Source organism: Petaurus breviceps, unplaced genomic scaffold (genome assembly GCF_028583685.1).
Source record: "Petaurus breviceps papuanus isolate PSGF00001 unplaced genomic scaffold, PetGlider_PUasm1.0 220, whole genome shotgun sequence".
In the NCBI taxonomy this organism is placed as follows: Eukaryota; Metazoa; Chordata; class Mammalia; order Diprotodontia; family Petauridae; genus Petaurus; species Petaurus breviceps.
The window spans coordinates 9,484,850-9,503,113 of NW_027185876.1; the positions used below are offsets into that span (position 1 = coordinate 9,484,850).

The 18,264-nt window shown below is 39.0% G+C and overlaps 1 protein-coding gene across 9 annotated transcripts in view; it reads right to left on the minus strand.

Moving 5' to 3' along the window:
• ADGRL2 (adhesion G protein-coupled receptor L2) overlaps window positions 1-18,264 on the minus strand; it is a 372,405-nt gene that overhangs the window by 262,244 nt on the left and 91,897 nt on the right. For all 9 annotated transcript variants that reach the window (XM_069094616.1, XM_069094613.1, XM_069094615.1 and 6 more), the window contains one exon: window positions 8,823-8,864. The gene's annotated coding sequence lies outside the window, so the exon portion shown is untranslated. The remainder of the gene's footprint in view (window positions 1-8,822; window positions 8,865-18,264) is intronic.

Genomic DNA, 18,264 nt, shown 5'->3' on the forward strand with positions numbered 1-18,264 from the left:
AGAGACAGACAGAGACAGAGAGAGACAGAGAGACAGAGAGAGACAGAGAGAGAGAGAGAGACAGAGACAGAGACAGACAGAGAGAGAGAGAGAGGGAGAGAGAGAGAGAGAGAGGGAGGGAGGGGGACAGAGAGAGAGAGCAAATGAAAGTGAATCAAGGATCAGCAGGTGGTGCCTGAAGAAACCTAGGAATTCTTCAAAACAGAGATAAGAGAAGAGCAAATGCTCCATTTGGGGACAATTATGCAAAGGCACAAGAATACCATTTATGGAGAATAGCTAATGAGGGGATCATTTGACTGGGATGGGGAAGGCATGAGGAGGAATAACATCAAACCAACCTGGAAAAACAGGAGCCGGATCATGAAGGGCGTTGGCAGAGCCAGGACTGAAGACTTGGCATTTTCTCCTAGGGGCAATAGGGACTCATTGATAGATGTATGTGAAGACTCTGACTTTTGAAATCAGGTCACACTGCCCCTTACGCAGCTCTAGCCTCTCTCTGGTTTTCAAAGTGCCGCATCAGAACGGAATAAAATACCTACTCATGGAAAATAGGTAGTAAGTAATCTGGTTGTTCATTGTCTGAAAAATCTGCATTAGCTAGCTGACAAAGCTGGTGTGGAGAGCAAACTTCACTCTGTAAACCTCCATGCCCTCTATTTGAGAATGATATGAGGGCTATTATTATTTAATCTATTCAGAAGGATCTTGATGGGGTGTGTGGTCGTGGCACACCCCTTAAGTCTGAGCCTACTTTCTCCAGGGATTGAGGTGCTATTGGAGGGATATTCTCTCTGTACTTTGGGATAAAATGTTTATACTATAGTTCTGGGCTGGGCCTACCTCAGGCCAGTCTGTGGGCATTTTCTATTTGGTTTTGTAATGAAATGAGACACTAGTAGGTCACTCAACAGTTAAGAAAAGAAGATTTACTCAGCCAGTGCAGGAGAAGGATATTCACTAAGCATATGTGTTGAAGACAAGTGATTCAGCTGAATAAAGTTCCCTTTCCTGCCCTGCCCATCGAGGTCCACCAGGCAAGCACCAGAGAGAGCCTAAAGATCCTTATGCCTCCTCTGTGATCAGGCAGCCACCAAGGGATGTCAGCAGCTTGAGCCTTTAGTCTCCTGAACCAATCAAGCAGTGAGGATGATTTCATGCATCTGTAGGTTGTCTGTCCAGTAGATGGTAAACTCCTTGAGGGTAGGGACTTTTTTTTTTTTATCATATCCTCGGTGCTTACTACAGTTTCTAGCCCATAATAGGTGCTTAATAAATGTTTATTGGATTGAATAACTTTCAAAGAAAAACTAGCATGCAAACTGGGCTTTTACCTCCATGTTCTCATATTTCTTTGAAAAAGTCAATTGAAATCAATTGGTTAAATGATCCTGGAGTATGAATTGAAATGGAAGCTGAAGATAACAACTTAGGTGGCACAGTGAATAGAGCACTGGCCCTGAAGTCAGGAGGACCTGAATTCAAATCTGGCCTCAGACACTTAACACTTACTAGCAGTGTGACCTTGGGCAAGTCACTTAACTCCAACTTCCCTGCCCTCACCCCTCCAAAAAGCAAAAAAAAGAAAAAGAAAACACTAGTTTTTCACTAGTCACTAGGGGTTGAAAAGATGAATGTGGCACAGACCTTGCTTTTAGAAAGCTCACAAACTAGGAGAAAGACACATGCATTTATAACTATGTCATAAGAAAGCGCAATAAATTCAGTGGAGAGGACCAGGCAAAATGTCTGAAAAATACAACATCACAAATATAGATCTGGAAGGAACCACAAAGGTCACCTGAGTCAACCCTCTCATTTTAAAGATGAGTAAACAGTCCCAGATAAGGTAAATGAATGACCTAAAGTCACACAGATAGGAAGCATCAAAGGTGAATTTGAACCAAGACCCACAGACCCCAGTCAATAATCTTCCTACTATACGCAAAGCTTCCCAAAGGCAGATGTCTCTCTCTTTCCAGGTAGGCTCCTAGCCAAGGACTAACTGAGTCTAACCCTACTGAGCTGATAAAATCAGATGAGATCAGGTTAAGACTAGACAATCAGAGGAGGAAACAATCATAAAGTAGATGCCTAGATGTATAAACCACCTACGGTTCCAGAAGACTCATAGTTGTGTCTCTTGAAACAGAAAAAGGAGAAAAAGGGTCAATCATCATATTCAATAAGGGCGGAGGGGGGAATTATGTTTTATTTTTCTTTGTAAAGACAGTTTTGTGCATAATAGGCCCTCAAAAATATTTACTGGATGAATTAGATTAATTTATGAATGTAAATAGGGCCATAGCATACAAACTGACAAACATCTACATACAGTAACCCCATGTTATTTATCCTATATGGTCTCTTCCATACAAGTGAAATTTTAAAATAATTGAAATACACACTTAACTTTTTTAATTTGATTTTTATAAAAAGCTCACTAAAATACATTACCACTACAAAAGGAGGAGGGAAAAAAAAACTGAAAGAAAGCCAGACTCTGAAAGATTGTAATGACTGCTTTGGTACGTGAAGAACTCTTCTTTCAGTAGAGAGGTGGGGATGTACAGGGAAATAATGTTGCATACTCTGTCAGATATAGTCACCCTATTGATTGCCTGTGTTTAACCTCTTTGCTTTGTTACAGTTCTGGAAGTATGATGAGGGGTATTAAAGGTGATAGTAATAAACAGGAATGATTATGATGTAAAAGAATCTTATTTTAAATAAAACTTATTTTTAAAAAATAAAACATTGCCTTGCTTTTCTGCTTTCTTAAAGAGAATATAATGATCATAGTGGGATCTTTTCCTAATGACTCAGGGCCATGTATTTTATCTAAGAATCAGTATTTTAGTGCAGGAAGGAACTCAGAGATCATCAATCCAGGTCAACTCCTTCATGTTATAGAAAAGGAAAAATTAGATTTTTTAGGGAAGTCCAGCAATTTATTTTTTAATTGGTTTGGGCTTTTTGGAGACTATCGGGATTAAGTGACTTGCCCAGTGTCACACTGTTAGTAAGTGAGGCTGGATTTGAACTCAGGTCCTCCTGACACCAGGGTCAGTTTCACTACCTAGCTGCCCCTAAGTACAACAATTTATGCAACACTTAGAGCATTAGTGGTAGAGCAAGATCAGAAGCCATCTCCTCCTTAACAATCCAATTCTCTTTTTGCTATGCTAAATCCCTCAATTATCATACTGTGCTGTATAAATTAGAACAATGACCACAGGGGGCACTGAAGTAGGGAGGGTTTTCATTCTCTATTGTACATGGCTCCAGACTTCCAGATACTTCTTGTATCTGTTTCTTTTTTTTAAGTTTTCTGATGCTTTTTTTTTTTGCATTAGTCACCTTCAGATACACCCCTCACCCATCAGTACCAAATTCTCCTTTGTAACAAAGAAAAACAATTCAGTAAATATCAACTTTTGCTGACAATTTCTGACAATGTCTGTAACATTCTGGCCCCATATTCCTTCCAACTCTTTAGGGAGGCATTTTTCATTATCTTTTTTCCATAAAGGTTTCTCTCATTTTCTTTTTCTCTATCTCTCTCTGTGTCTCTCTCTGTCTCTCTGTCTTTGTCTCTCTGTGTCTCTGTGTCTATCTGTGTGTGTGTCTCTCTCTGTCTCTCTCTCTGTATCTCTCTATCCCTCCTTCCCTCTTTCTGTCCCTCCCTCCTTCCCCTCCATTCTAGAGTCAGGATGTTATATCGAAAAGAGCAGCACATTAGAATCAGAATATATGTCTTCAAATTCCACCTCTGCCACTTACTATCTGAGAGACTTTGGGTAAGTCATCTCATCTAGCTGGACTTTCATTTTCTCATTTGTAAAATAACAGATAAGCACTGTCCCTTCCAGCTCTAAGCCTATGTACGTAAGGAGGATTTTGTTGTTCTTTTTTAGAGTCTAATTTCCCAGGATCCATGACCATAACAATCTCTAGTTCTCTGGTGTTAGATAATATTTCCCAGCCTTATGACTTGTAAACATCTCCCCATCACACTTCTGCAGTGAGATAAAAGGATGACATAATGAAATATTTACTACACTTAACAATGAATGACGATATTGCTACAGTTAACCTGTGAGCTTAATGTTGGCAAAATGCCTTCTTTGTTTGTTGCCCTATAAATTAAGTGGACACTGGTCAGTGAGTGGGGAATATGACAGTGCAATGCTGTGTGTGCCTCATTGAGTCTTGAGGGGATTTAGGGGAGGGCACAAGCTGTACCTGTCTCAGTCGACCCCATTGAGACATAGGGATAATTGCCCTCCCTTCCAGAAGGGTGATTAAGGAAAGCTGTAGGAGTTGGTGCTCCCACTATAAGCAACCCCTCTTGAGAAGAATAAATTAGAATAAAGTAAGCAAGCTTACTTAACCCCTTTGAAGCTGTCTTCCTGTCTGCCCAGATCAAGGGTGAACCAATGAACCGATGCTAGGACACCTGTTAACAGTCCTCCTGTGTTTACCTGTCTTATAATGATGTAGTAGTCAGTGTTTCCTGTTAGAAGCTGGAGTCCCAAAACTCTAGTGCCTCTTGTGAAACAATCTATAATCCTAAAATCCCTCGACATCCTCTATCATTTCTTTGTATTGACTGCATGCCTGCCACCAGACATATTTCTCTGTCCCTTCTTTTCCCACTTTAAATTTGCTGCTTCTAATATGCTATGGACCACCAAAACAGAAAACCTATCCTGTTAGAACTGTGTGTCAAATAAAAATAAGGAAAGCCCTGAGGAAAGACTTGAAGGGATCACCTATGAGAAAAGTCTATAAGTGTTAAATACATGGACTTTATGACATCAGTTTTGACTGTTCAGAGGCCTCTGGGGTTTCCACCTTCTTAGCTATGCTATGGGTAGTTAAAATTGATAGATAATAAGCCAATGAATAAGTAAAGTATTTTGCCCTTATGCTAAATTTTGCTTATTAACACATTGCTTATAAACCAATTTCTTTAAGAGAACCTTCCTAACAAGTAGAGTAATAGAAATATGGAATTAGCTCTCTTGGGAGGTAGTGGGCCTTTCTTCATTGGAGGACTCACAAACTAAAGCTGGATGACCAAATGCCCTCTTTGTTATGGGGGGAATTAGGTCACCAAGTCCTGTTTTATTCTGGGCACCACAGTTTAAGAAGAGAATTGGCAAGCTGGGGAGCAACCAGGATGGTACAAGGCCTCAAGTGCATTAGTTGATCAGTGAGTATTGAGTAAGTGCCTACTTGTAATGCCATGCACAAGCAGCTTTCCAGAAGAATGCTACTGTGAACAGCTTTTAAGGTTCTGATTACACAGTATAGTGAACACTCTATTTATTCCATAACAAATCAAAGCAAAACATCCACAGAAAATCAAGGTACAGCATTCACAATATTACAACTTATATTCACAAACAGCTTATCATTAAAATGGCCACATAGTTTTCACCAAAGTAGTCACAATATTTAGAACAAAAAACAATCATCTCAAAGTGCCATAGTCAAAGTCTTCCACTCATGGGGCAAAGTCTTAAGTTAACTCAGTCACTTATTCAACAATCAATTACTAAGTAAGATCACAATATAGTCTTACAATATAGTCTCATAAGTACAATAGTCAAAGTCTTCCACTCAGGGGCAAACTTGATTAACTCAATCAGTCACTTATTCAGCAATCAATTACTAAGTACCACACACAAACCCTCCACCCCTAGGTCACTAGTAAACTATAATTTCATCATTACTCAGTACCCACAGAGAGGTCTTTTCATCTTGACTTGGGGCCTGTTCTCAGATTCCCTGGATCCCCTTCCATGGTCCCAGATTCTACCTGGATTCACCAGACTGTCACCTGGGTTCAATGGCAGACAGCTCCCAGTTCCTTGTCCAGCTCTCTGGGTAAGTCCTGCTCCACAATGAAGTTCACAGGGTCTGGTCCATGTCAGATCCTTCACCATTTCTGCTCCAGGGAATTCAAGGCTCAACCAAGCCACAAACAAACAAAGTCTCAGCATCCCAATCATGCTTTCTCTGTCACCTGGGCTCCGGGCTCCGGGCTCTGGGCTCTGGGCTCTGGGCTCCTGTTCAGAAGAAGCTCCACCACCACAAGTTCTCAGGAAATTCTAGCTCAGTTCTTCAATCTCTCTTCTGTAGCTGCTCTGCCTCCAAATGCTGGTCCCAAGAAATTCTGACTGTGCCTCTCCGGCACTTTTCCTTATATACACTCAGCATCAGCTTCCTGTTTCAGCCAACCCCTTCCTGCTATGTCAGTAACAGGAGACAGGGGTTCATACCTTCTGCTTCCCCAATTGAGGCTTGATCAGATACTAAGTGCTAAGTACCTGCTACCTTTGCCAATACAAAGGGAATTACATTACCATTACACTACTATGTGTCAGGCACTTTCCTAGGCACCCAGAATGGGAAGACAATACATAAAACAATCCCTACTCACAAGGAGCTGAAGATTGATTGGTTGAAGGAACTAGGGGCTATTTATTGTGGAAAAAAGGAGGGGTGGGGGGTAGAGTGGTGTGGAGGAGGACAATAATGTCTTCAATAATTCACGTGGAGGTGGGATTAGATTTTTATTTTCTCCGACCCTGAAGGGCCAGAGCAATGAACCACCAAGTAACTACAAAGTGACAAATTTAGACTTGATGTCAAGAAAACTTGTTAACAGTTAGAGCCATCCAAAGGTGTAATGGTGTGCCTCAAGAGGGGATGAATTCCTGCTCCTTAGAGGTCTTTGAGCAGAGGCTGAATGGCCACTTGTTGGGTTTATTATAATGGGGACTCTTTTCAGATATGGGCTGAACTGAATAGCTGCTGAGGACCCTTCCAAAGGTACACCATTCTTTGATGTCTCCCAGTGCCAATATTTTATGATTTCGTGATGTTCATTTTTTATTAAAATCCCTAAAAACCCCAATTTATTCTGAAGCTTGGGCAAGACACATCCTGAGACTAGCATCTTCCTGGATTTTTAGGCTACATTTTGTTTTCTTTTCACCTCGGACTCTAAAAGAGTTCTTGACATCAGTGTTTCTGGGATGTCTATTTGCTGGCAGTCAAGGGAAAATGCCCTGTAGAGTTCACCAAAAGGTTTTTTTTTTTTCAAACTATTACCCACTAGCTTGATCTACTTGTTGAAAGAATGAGTTCAAAACAGATTCACCTGCAGGTTTTGACCTCGAGTTTTTTTTTTTCCCCCTTTCTTTCTTTGTTTAAAAAAAAGGAACAAAAGAAAAAGTCCTCTAAAGTCAAGTCCCTCACCTTAGGAAATAGAAACCAAAGCACTACCTCAAAACCTTATTTTAATTTAAAAAGTGAGTTGTGCATATATGTATATATACATGAGAGAGAGAGTGTGTTTTTCAACAGGTTTTCTTGAATTCTAGAAATGCTTCTGTTTTGTACTAAAGAAATACGACTCTCAGCTTTACACTCATTTTGGAAATCCATTGTTCTATGCATTTGTAAGCTGGAGCTGAGAGTAGTCTTTGAAAAGGAGACGATGGGCTCTTTCTGGAATGGACTGCAAGGTCTTAGAACTGTGACAGGCACTACAATGTAAGAATCCTTTAGATCTGTATTTGGTGCCAAATACTTCTTTTTCCTAGGAAGATAGGGACAAGGATGGACCTGTGATTTCATTGGTATAGGGAAATCCCAGGTGAGGGCACTAATGGTACTAATGGAACATAGCATTTTAGGGAACACTATGCATCTTCTAGAGCCTAAAGCCCTGAGAAGTTAATTATGCCAAGGGTTACGTGGTTTATTTCAGAAACAGGACCCGCTTGAGCATCTTCCTAACTCTTCTTACAGTAAGTTACTACGTCCCAGTAAGTCTGCCTCCATATGTGTACATGTGTATACACATATACACACAGAAAATTAGAACTATTTTTTCAATAGAATAGAGAAAGATTTGTGTATAACTATATAGAGATATACACACAAATCTATCTCTATACTATTATAATAGTAGCTATGGTTATCTATTGATTCATTTCAAAGTGAATTTATGAAGGCATTATTATTTATTTTTCAGGGAAAAGACCAAAGTATTGCCTAGCAAACATCCCTTCATAACTACACATTCAAAGGATTCAAGAGTTGCTTGCTGAGACATATAATTTTACAATGACTTTTCTCTATCCAACATGATGAATTTTTATTTTTATTTGATTGTAAAGATGTTATGATAAGGACTAAAAATAAATATTGCCTTTTTCAGTCATAAAAAAACACCTAGAAAGATGACTAAAACTATGTTTTTAAATAAAAATTTCACAGAAGCTAGTTTGTTCAGAAGTTATGATACATGCTTTTGGAAAATAAACAATTTGAAATTCACAGATGCAGTAGAGACCCTGTCAAACATAAATAAGGATCAGGGTTTTTTTCATATAACAGTAAAAATTCTATAGGATTCTTGCTTTTACTCCCCTACTCAACAATAGGTACCAAAGACACACTTTCCCCCTCTACTCATAGAATGTAAACCATATTTATGTGTATGTCTGTGTATGTATTAAAATAAATTATGCCAGAAACACAATGTGGAACACCCTAGGTTCAAATGTAATCCAACAGGGAAAGCAAGTCCTTATGCTCCTTTTGAAGGAATCAGAACATTTTATAAGAATTTTTGGCTTGCTTACAGGTCTTGAATACAGTATTCATATGTTTATGTATGTATGAACCACCTTATAATTATCAGGCTGTTCAATTCATTTAGGTTTCTTTTTTTATAGTACCAATTCACTCTCTCCTTTGTGTTCAGTACTATCAAATATAGAAAAAGCCTTACTTACCATTCCAGGAAAGATGAAATTTATCACTATGCCACAAATACCCTGGAAAGCAAAGAAAATGTTATTAGTTATTATACCTTCATCCACAGGGATCCCACCTGCCATATACAATGCATCAGCAGCAAAACAAAAATGAAACAAATCTATCGTAGAAAACACAAATCAGGATTTTAATGTAGACTAGAGCACATGTTCCAGGTGCTGGGACAGTAGACACCCTAGTATTTCTTGCTGTAGGACACTTTATCTGGCTAAGATCTTGAACTACAGATTAAGGAAGAGTTTCAGCAGGTGCTTTGGAAAATAGGAGTAGAAAACAATTTTCTTGGAAATGGTAAGAGTGCAGGATTAAGGGAATGTTGTTTTTTTTTATAAATGTGCAAAGGGATAGGGACTAGTCTTGTGATTTCTTTAGTGTTTGGAACTCCCAAGTGAAGCAATTCTGCAATGAACCTTCTCTGAAACATACAACTCTATAGAGTTGTCTAAGGCTGAAGGGTTAATGACTTGCCCAGGGTCACAAAACAAGTATATGTCCGAAGTAGGGTTTGAACTTAAATCTATCCTGGCTTTGAGGCCAGCTCTCTCTTAAATTTTTATAGTTTGGGGAGAATTTGCCAGGGATACAGAAGGTACAGTAGTTGTTAATTGTGGGATTTTGTAGGGTTCACCATATCTTCATGAAGTCAGCACTAGATAATTTGTGGTAAAGTTAAATATGAGGCTAAACAGGAATCTCCCCAGCAGGAAGTCAGCAGCCAAGCTGAGAAACAAATTTAAGTGTGAGGACTTCCCCTTTTTTTAGCATAATAATAATACGAGATTCTTCATATCTGTTAAGTAGTGAAGATGCAGTGTCCCTCACTCTTTCACATTTCTGAAGTCTAGAAAGACATTTTAAGTGAGTTGAAATTTTTTTTAACATGTTAGAATTATGGAAAAATAAAAAATAACATCTTAAAAGGTGTCCAAATAGTATTGAAGTTACAACATCCCCTGAAAAGCCTTCCCAATTCAATTGTACCTCAATGCCATAAATAAAACATATTAACTAGTAGAGAGATGTCACGTGTTAGTGGATAGAAAGCTGGTCTTCGAGTCATGAAAAGCTGGGTTCCAAATCCCAAGTCTGACACCATAATGCCTATGTACCCCAGAGCAAGACATTTAACTTCTCAAAGGACTATAAATTTTCAGAGGAGGTGCATATCTGAAGTGGTATTAGAAACTTTCTTTTTGGAGGTTCCCTTATATTAAGGAAATCACAGGTCCAGTCCCATATATAATAGAATAAGTTGCATTGGAGATAGAATTTCATCCTCAGAGGGAGCAAGATCTGGGTTCAAATTCTGCTTCTGACTAGCTAGATGAACATTGGCAAGTGTCAGCTTCACTGAAGCTCAAGAATCCCTACCTAACTCTGTGTTAAGTTTTCTAAAAACTCTCTATTATAATCCTCATGGCAGAGGGAGTAAGTTCCTATGGTGGGAAAATTGTAGATCCATGTAGTATTAGCTTAACAGAGAGGTAAATATTTTACTTCCAATATAATTCATCTCAAAGGCCAATACTTTGAAAAAAAAAAAAACCAATCATTTTGAAAATGAAGCAATGGGGGTGGGGGTGGGGGGCGGAGCCAGCATGGTGGAGTAAAAGCAGGAACTTGCTTAAACTCCGGATCCAATCACCTCTAAATACCTGTAAAATATGACTCAAAACGAATTTTAGAGCTACAGAACCTACAGAGTGACAGAGAGAAATCAATCTCCCACTCAAGGCAGTCTGGCAGGCTGACAGGAAGGGGCTATCACACTGAGCTGGGAGCCAAGTGCAGTCCCACATGAGCCTCCCAGGGCCAGACCTGAGGCAGCCCCAGTGAGCAGCACAGACTAGCCAGAGCAGGCTTCAGGTGAGTGAATCACCAGTACTTTGGCAGTTTCCAGACTTCTCAACCCATAAACAACAAAGAGAAAGTAAAAGGTCAGTGGGGAACTCTTGTTAGAACTGAGTGATAGAAGAGTTGTCTGGCCCCTGTCCCCAGGCAGAGAGGTGCAGGAGGCACAGCGGCTGCTGCCCCTTGGCTGCCTCCCGAGCTCCTGGCCTGCAGATCCTAGGGGACCCAAGCCACCATCCAGAGGGTAATTGCTCTTGCTTTGACCTGCTTGGATCTGGGTCACTGTCTTGGGTGGTGGCCCTGGGGTGTGTGGCCAGTGTGCCAGAACTTGTGGAGGCTGTAGAGAGGGCACCCTCCTCAGACCTCTGACAACATTTGTGAAGACCCCAGCAATCTGGGACACAGTTCTCTCCACTCTGGAAGCAGAGTTCTACCGTGGCAAAGAGCTCAAAAATCAAGTAATTGGCTGGCAAGATGAGCAAACAGAGAAAGTGCAACCAGACCATAGATTCCTTTTTTGGGGACAAAAAGGATCAAAACATGGATCCAGAAGAAGACAACAAAGTCAAAACCCCTGCCTCAGTTTCCTCATCTGTAAAAGGATAAGTTGAAGGCTCCTTTCCAGCTCTAAATTTTTGATCCTTTAGAAGGAGAGAGATGGTATCCTGGATAGAGTGATTGGCCTGGAGTCAGGAAGACCTGGGCACAAATTCTGCCCCAGACACTTACTACGTAATGTGACTATGGGCAAGTCTACTGAGCTTTCTTTCAGTCTCAACATACTCACACTTAAAATGGGGCTAGTAATAGCTCCTACTTCACAAGGTTGTTGTGGGGATTAAATGAAAGAACATGTATGAAGTGCTTTGCAAACCTTACAACACTATATAAATATCAGATATTATTATCATTATCCTATGAAACAATTTATACAAATCTGATGGCGAGAGCATTGCATTTTTTCATGGAAAGAATAGTCATGGTAGAAAGACTAAAGTTTCCATAAACTAAGCATACTAAAGAGTCAAACTACAATAAGTAATCACAAAGTTGGTAATATTATGGGTGCACTTAGGGACTTAACTTAGGGGTTCAGCTATGAATCAGTGTTATATTAATTGGGTATCTGTGTTAAGAATATTAATAATAATTATATTCATTCTGAATATTTCAGTAGATAATCGTAACTAGTACTTAAATGGTAAATCTGAGAAGTCCCTAATTCACAAGATTCATTGGGTCATAAATTTAGATCCAGAATGACCTTTTGAGGCCATTGATTAGAATGTTCTAGTTGAAGACATTATGTTCTAGTTGAAGACATTGAGTCATAGAAGAATAAAATTATTTGCCCAAGGTCAGGTAGGTAACCAGTGATAGAGTCACTTTCGAACCCAGATCCTCTGACTCAAAAGTCACTTTCTCCTCTTTACTACATCACCTATACCAAATCCATTACAGAATGGAAAAATAAAAACTCTGCAATTAGAATAACTACTCACTTATATTTCATCTAGAGCCCAAATAAGTACTTTGAAACTTTTAGATTAAAATTTATGTTTTACTGGAAAACTTTTAGTGGTCACAGCTTCTTCCAAAAATCAATTTATTTTATTTTTTACTCCATGATAGTTCCCGAACATTAGAAGCATTAGACTTTAAACAGCACCTTTGATACCAGAATATACATTTTATCATTACAGTTCCTGAATCGATAAACAAAATCAAAGAATTTTTAATCACTAGTTCCTGAAGAGGGCAGCACGTTCTAGATATTATTGAATTCCAAGCTCAAATGTGACAATTTAGGCTTTACTATACTTTTAGCTAACAAGAAGTTAAAACACACATACACACACATACAGCCGCATGAACACTGTACTTTTTTTTTTGTTGTTGTCAACAGCTCCGTGCTACAATGAACAAGCAAAAGTTTTAGGCAGCTGCAAGGTCACAATTGTACTGAATTATTAGACAAGAACATTCAAATTAGTCACCTAGAGCAATGTATTTGGAAAGGGAACAACAAAATATGAGTGCAGCTCTTTTCCTTGAGAAACGTGTTTTATCTTTAACATCGTAGATAAGTTTTCCTATTGGCAGTGCATTGGCTGTCAAACTACCACAGGGGTTAGATTTAATTCTCTCTCTTCTCACGTGTTTCATCTCAATCGCTATGGTAACTTTCTGTTGCCTCAGCAGCCATGAACAATTTAATCAGATATTTCCTCCCCATTCCAGTATCTACCATAGCAGTCAAATTTACACCTCAGCCCAGATGAATTTGGTAACACATACGGTCCACACCTAACCACAAAACCCTTCCAGCGATGTTGGCCATTGAATGATGGATGAGGCATGATAAGAGTATATACTCTTGGGGCAGCTAGGTAGTAGAGGGCCAGCCCTGGAGTCAGAAGGACCTGAGTTCGGATCCGGCCTCAGACACTTAACAGGAAAAAAAGAAAACTAGCCGTGTGACCTTAGGCAAGTTACTTAACCCCAATTGCCCTCCAAAAAGCAAAAGAAAAAAGAATATATACTCTTGGATCTTTTCTCTATTATTTATTTATTTTTCTGCTCTCCTTTTTATGTGAGGTTTCAACCTATTCAAGAACTCCATCTTCAGCTTGCTCCTAAACAGGTCATCTGGTTTCTACTGGTAACTATAACTGGTTCTGGTAACTACAGGAAATAGAAAAATCAGCCTTAAAATTTAACTGAGGTGTCACTCCTTCCTAATAGGTCTGTTTGATTATTTGCTTTCTGTTGGAGAATTTTTTTTAAATTAACACACCAAGCTTTTCTTTAACTTCCTGAAAGGGAAAAGGGTGGGTAGGGAGTAGTTGAAGACAAAGCAAATACAAGAGAAAGGTTTAAAGCAACCGTGGGCCACGACGTGGGAATTTTGGCTAATTTTCAACTAAATAGGAATTTCATGAAAACTACAAATATACATTAAGTTGGAGCCATCATCTTTGGACATGCCAATGTTTAACTTCATGGATATACCATTACTAACATTTTGTAAAAGGGTCTAGAGAAATTTTCATGAGAACATAACACGTTTTCAAACTATCTTTAAGTCTGACAGTGTAGCTAATTATACTTAAAGGAATGATGGGTATTTTCAAAGCATAGCTAGTAGCCTTTTTTAGAAAATGATACTGCCTAATAACAAAATCTTTACAAAAATTAAAACTAGAAGGCATATGATAATCTGAAAGTACTAAAAATTAATTTCAGCACCTTTACCTTTATATGAGTTTTCTTTTCCCCCAATACAAGTGGCACTTGTAAGATACACTTTGACAACTTGTATTTTGTTCCTCAGTTGTAGTGTATCTTTCTTATAAGCAAATTTCGTGTTCTTTCCCTAAGATCTGTCTAATAATTTATTATAAATTTAAGAGCACTATATAAAAGTTTGGATTAGCTCATCATTCCCATTATCATCATCTTCACCACCATCATCATCACAAGCCAGTGGCATATTTGACACCTAATATGTCTCTTCTTTGGTATTTTGATAGCAGCAATACTGGTATTCTTTGTAAGCTCCTTGAGGTCAGGAACTGTCTCTGTTTTTCATATTTGCATGTTTTGCACATTTTACAAAATGTTAGTAATCATGTATCCATGAAGTCAAATATTGGCATGTCCAGTGTGTAGCACAGGGCCTGGTACATAGTAGGCATGTAAAAGATATTTATTGACTATTGACCATATTAATTCTGAGGTTCCTTTTAGCTCTAAATCTATGATTTTATGTAATACTTCACAGGTCTGTAAGGTTACCCTCCATGGTGTGGTTATACCCTCAACTGAGGCAGATCCTATCCCTTTCTACTTAGCGTATAGTCCTTGAAAGTTTTTATGACTGAAAAATTAATTATTGTGTGATCAGTATGATAGTGAGCCTCCCTTAAATTAGCTACACTAGTCTTTGGGCTAGAGATACATACAAAGCATGCACATATGTATACATAATATACACATATCTATACATAGTATGTACATATACATAATATGTATGTGTGTATACATAGTATGTATATATCAAGGAATCCTTGAACTTTTCTTTTGTTATCATGGAACCTTTGGCAATCTTGTGAAGCTTATGGACCCTTTTCAGAATGACAGTTTTAATTGCATAAAAGAAAATACACAGGATGAGAAAGGAGAACAATTCTATCGAAATAGTTGTCAAAATACTTAAAAAGCAAGATCATGGACCCCAGGCTAAGAAGCTCCACTCTAAAAGGACCCATACACAAAATTGTCTTGTGTGAGAGGGATGAGTTTTGTGTTGCTTTGCCTCAGACAGAAGAACCAGGAGAAATAGGTCACAAAGTCACAAGGAGGTAAACTGAGGCTTGAGGTCAGGGGAAAAAAAAAACTTTTTACTCTTATTGCTGTCCAAAAATGTAATGAACTGCCTCATAAGGTAATGGATTTCCCTTCGTTGAAAACCTTCAGACAGAAGTTAAATGACAACTTATCAAGTATAGTGAGGGGTTCCTTTTAGCTATGGGTTGGACTAGATGGCCACCAAGATCCTTCCAACTCTCAAATATTGGAATTCTTTTCCACGTTGGTAGGACTTGCCAGGGCTTATAATATGCTAGTATACCCTTCAAAAGTCCAGTGGGAACATCATAATGTTCTTAAAATATTTGACTTGTTGACATGTGGAACCAAGAGTGGATAAGATCTGCCTTCTTCCTGGTTGCAAAACTAAGGACCAAATGGATAGATATTGTAGGGAGATTAATTTAAAAAGAACGGCTGACAATTAGATCAGTCAACCAAGAAATACTTATTAAGGCCTTACTCTGAGAGGAAGACACAAAGAAAACGTGAAACCTTTCTCTGTCCCCAATGAAAGTACATTCTAATGGGGAAGGGGAGGAACTGGGCCTTGTATTTTATTGGCATTGAGAACTCCCAAGTAAGGAAATTCCCTCTACTAATAAATGTTGTCTCCCCTACACCATAGCCTTAAAGAGTTGCCTCGAGACCACTAAGAGTTTGACCAGGGTTATTCAATCAGTTTGGAGCAGAGGCAAAAGTTGATATCAGATCATCCTGGCTTTGCGAACACTTCATCCCCTATGTTGTCCTGCCTCTCATGGATTTGTATAGTCAATTATTCCAAAAATTAACATTCATATTATGAAAGACTAAATAGGTTTGACTATCTAATAGGAAGTTAAAACCATTAACCAGTTTGAATGTATACTATGTATAGAAAATATTACTTATAACCTAAAAGACCATGCTGATATTTTTTTCTAACAAGAAGCTTACACAATTTTTCAGTCCTTGTACATACAGTACATTTTTCCACGAATTCTTCCTACACTCTTCAATATCACCCCCTACTCCTAACGCCCACCAGACACATGTCAACAAACAAAAAGTATCTACATGTATGGTTGTGGCCAAATCCACATTGGCTGTGCCCCCAAACAAGCATAAGGTATCCAAGCCTTCTCTGTGTTGCCTGGGATCCTAGGGTGCATGGCAAAATGTTTTTGGAGAAGTGGACAAGAGAGGGATTATTCATTATTTTTATTATTATTTTATTATTTATTATTTTTATGGGAGATTAGATTTCAAAGGAAGACACTGCTTAACAGTTGGTCAGCCAGCTAAGATTTATAGAGGTCTTACTATATGCCTGGTATTTTGTAAGCATTGGGAATGAAAAGAAGACAAAAACAGTCCCTGTCCTCAAGGAGCTCACATTCTATTTGGGGAGAGGAGAATAATATGACATGTAAAAAAATAGACTAATACAAGATGTATGAGTAAATAGAAGGTGATCTCAGAAGGCAAAGCGCTATCAACCTGGGGGACAGAGAAAGGCCACTTGTGATAATAAATAATAATAATAGTAATAATAAAAAATAAATCCACCAAGATTTATGCATTAAAGGCATCTAGGGAAACTAAGGCACAGAGGTGAGGAGGGAGAGCATTCCATGCACAGGGGTATAGCCAGTGTAAAGAGACAGGGGTGGAAGTTGGAGCTTTGTATATGATGAACGGCAAGGAGGCCAATAGAGTTGTATTATACACAGTGAATGGAGGGGAATAAAATGTAAAACTGGAAAGGCAGCAATGGTGAGAGACTTGAGGCAGGGAGAGGGTAGCATTTTTCAAAGAAAATATGTTCTAAGTTGTTTTTGTTGTTCCCAAGGATGGGTATGTTCATAGGGTACGTCCCTAATTTGTAGGTATTTGCTGACAGACACTGAGAGCCAGGAAGAAAATGGTTCTATTGAGAACACTTGACAGAGCAGAAATAACATCACCCACTACAAATATATATATATATATATATATATTTTTTTTTTGATGGATCACTTCATACAACAGAACTGGTTCTCATGCTGAGGTGATCCTTCTGTTAGAAATACATATAGAAGGACAGAAGGAAAAAAAATCCTACCCACCCTATAATTTGGGAAATCACTATCATTAAAAGTCATTGTAGTGGATAGTGAGCTGGCTTCAGTCAGGAAGGGCTGGGTTTAAGCCCCAACTCTGACACATACTGGCTGTGTGACTCTGGACAAATCACTTAAATGCTCAACGCTCAAGACAGCTCTCTTCATAAGACTAAACCTTATGAAGCAACTGCTGATCTGCCACTGTTAGAGACAGTTTCCTCATTGGGAACTACCAATACCAATGAAATCCCAGGCCTGATTTAAAAGGAAAAGTCACTTGCCATAATATATAATGATGGGTTGAGGTTGTGTTTTGTCTTTAATCAAAACTGTCACTGACCCCCTCCTACTCTTGCTGACTTCACTCTCCTCTGGTCCACTTAGATCCCCAGAAACTCACTTTCTCCAGAGGTTCCAAGAATTTCAGAAAATGCCAACTTAGATAACTGTTAGGAGATCAGATATGCTAAGGGTTGCTGTCCATTGTTTCTAAACTGGTGTCACTGGGGACCGTCATCCACACACCATCCTTAAGGTGGTACATAATGGGCTCTACATTTTCCCTTGCCCTCACTCCCCCCATGCTTCCTCAAATCAAGGTCCCTTCCTCCAGCTCTAGGCTTATGTACAAACAAGCCAAAGGGGTCCCAATCTCCTGGAAACACCCTCATACACTCTGCTCTGATTCACAGGGTTTTCTCTGCAGCCCTTATTCTTTCTTTCCCTCTGATTTATCTTTTTGTGCTCTATACTGGTTCTCACGCTATTGCCCCATCTCCACAAACATCAACTTTCTACACACACGGATTAGTCACTCCACTACCGCGCCTGCTGCTGAGAGTTAGGTTGACACAGTTCAGAGCACTGAGCTTGGAATCACAAAGATGTCTATTTGAATCCTGCCTCTGACACTGACTAGCTGTGTGACCCTGGGCAAGTCACCTGAGCTCGCTTAGCCACAATTGTCTTTCCTGTAAAATGAGGATGATAATCATACCTACCCCACCGAGTAGGGGTAAGGATCAAATGGGAAAACATGTGTAAAGCACTTTGCAAACCTTAAAACATTCTACAAATGCTAGCTGTTATT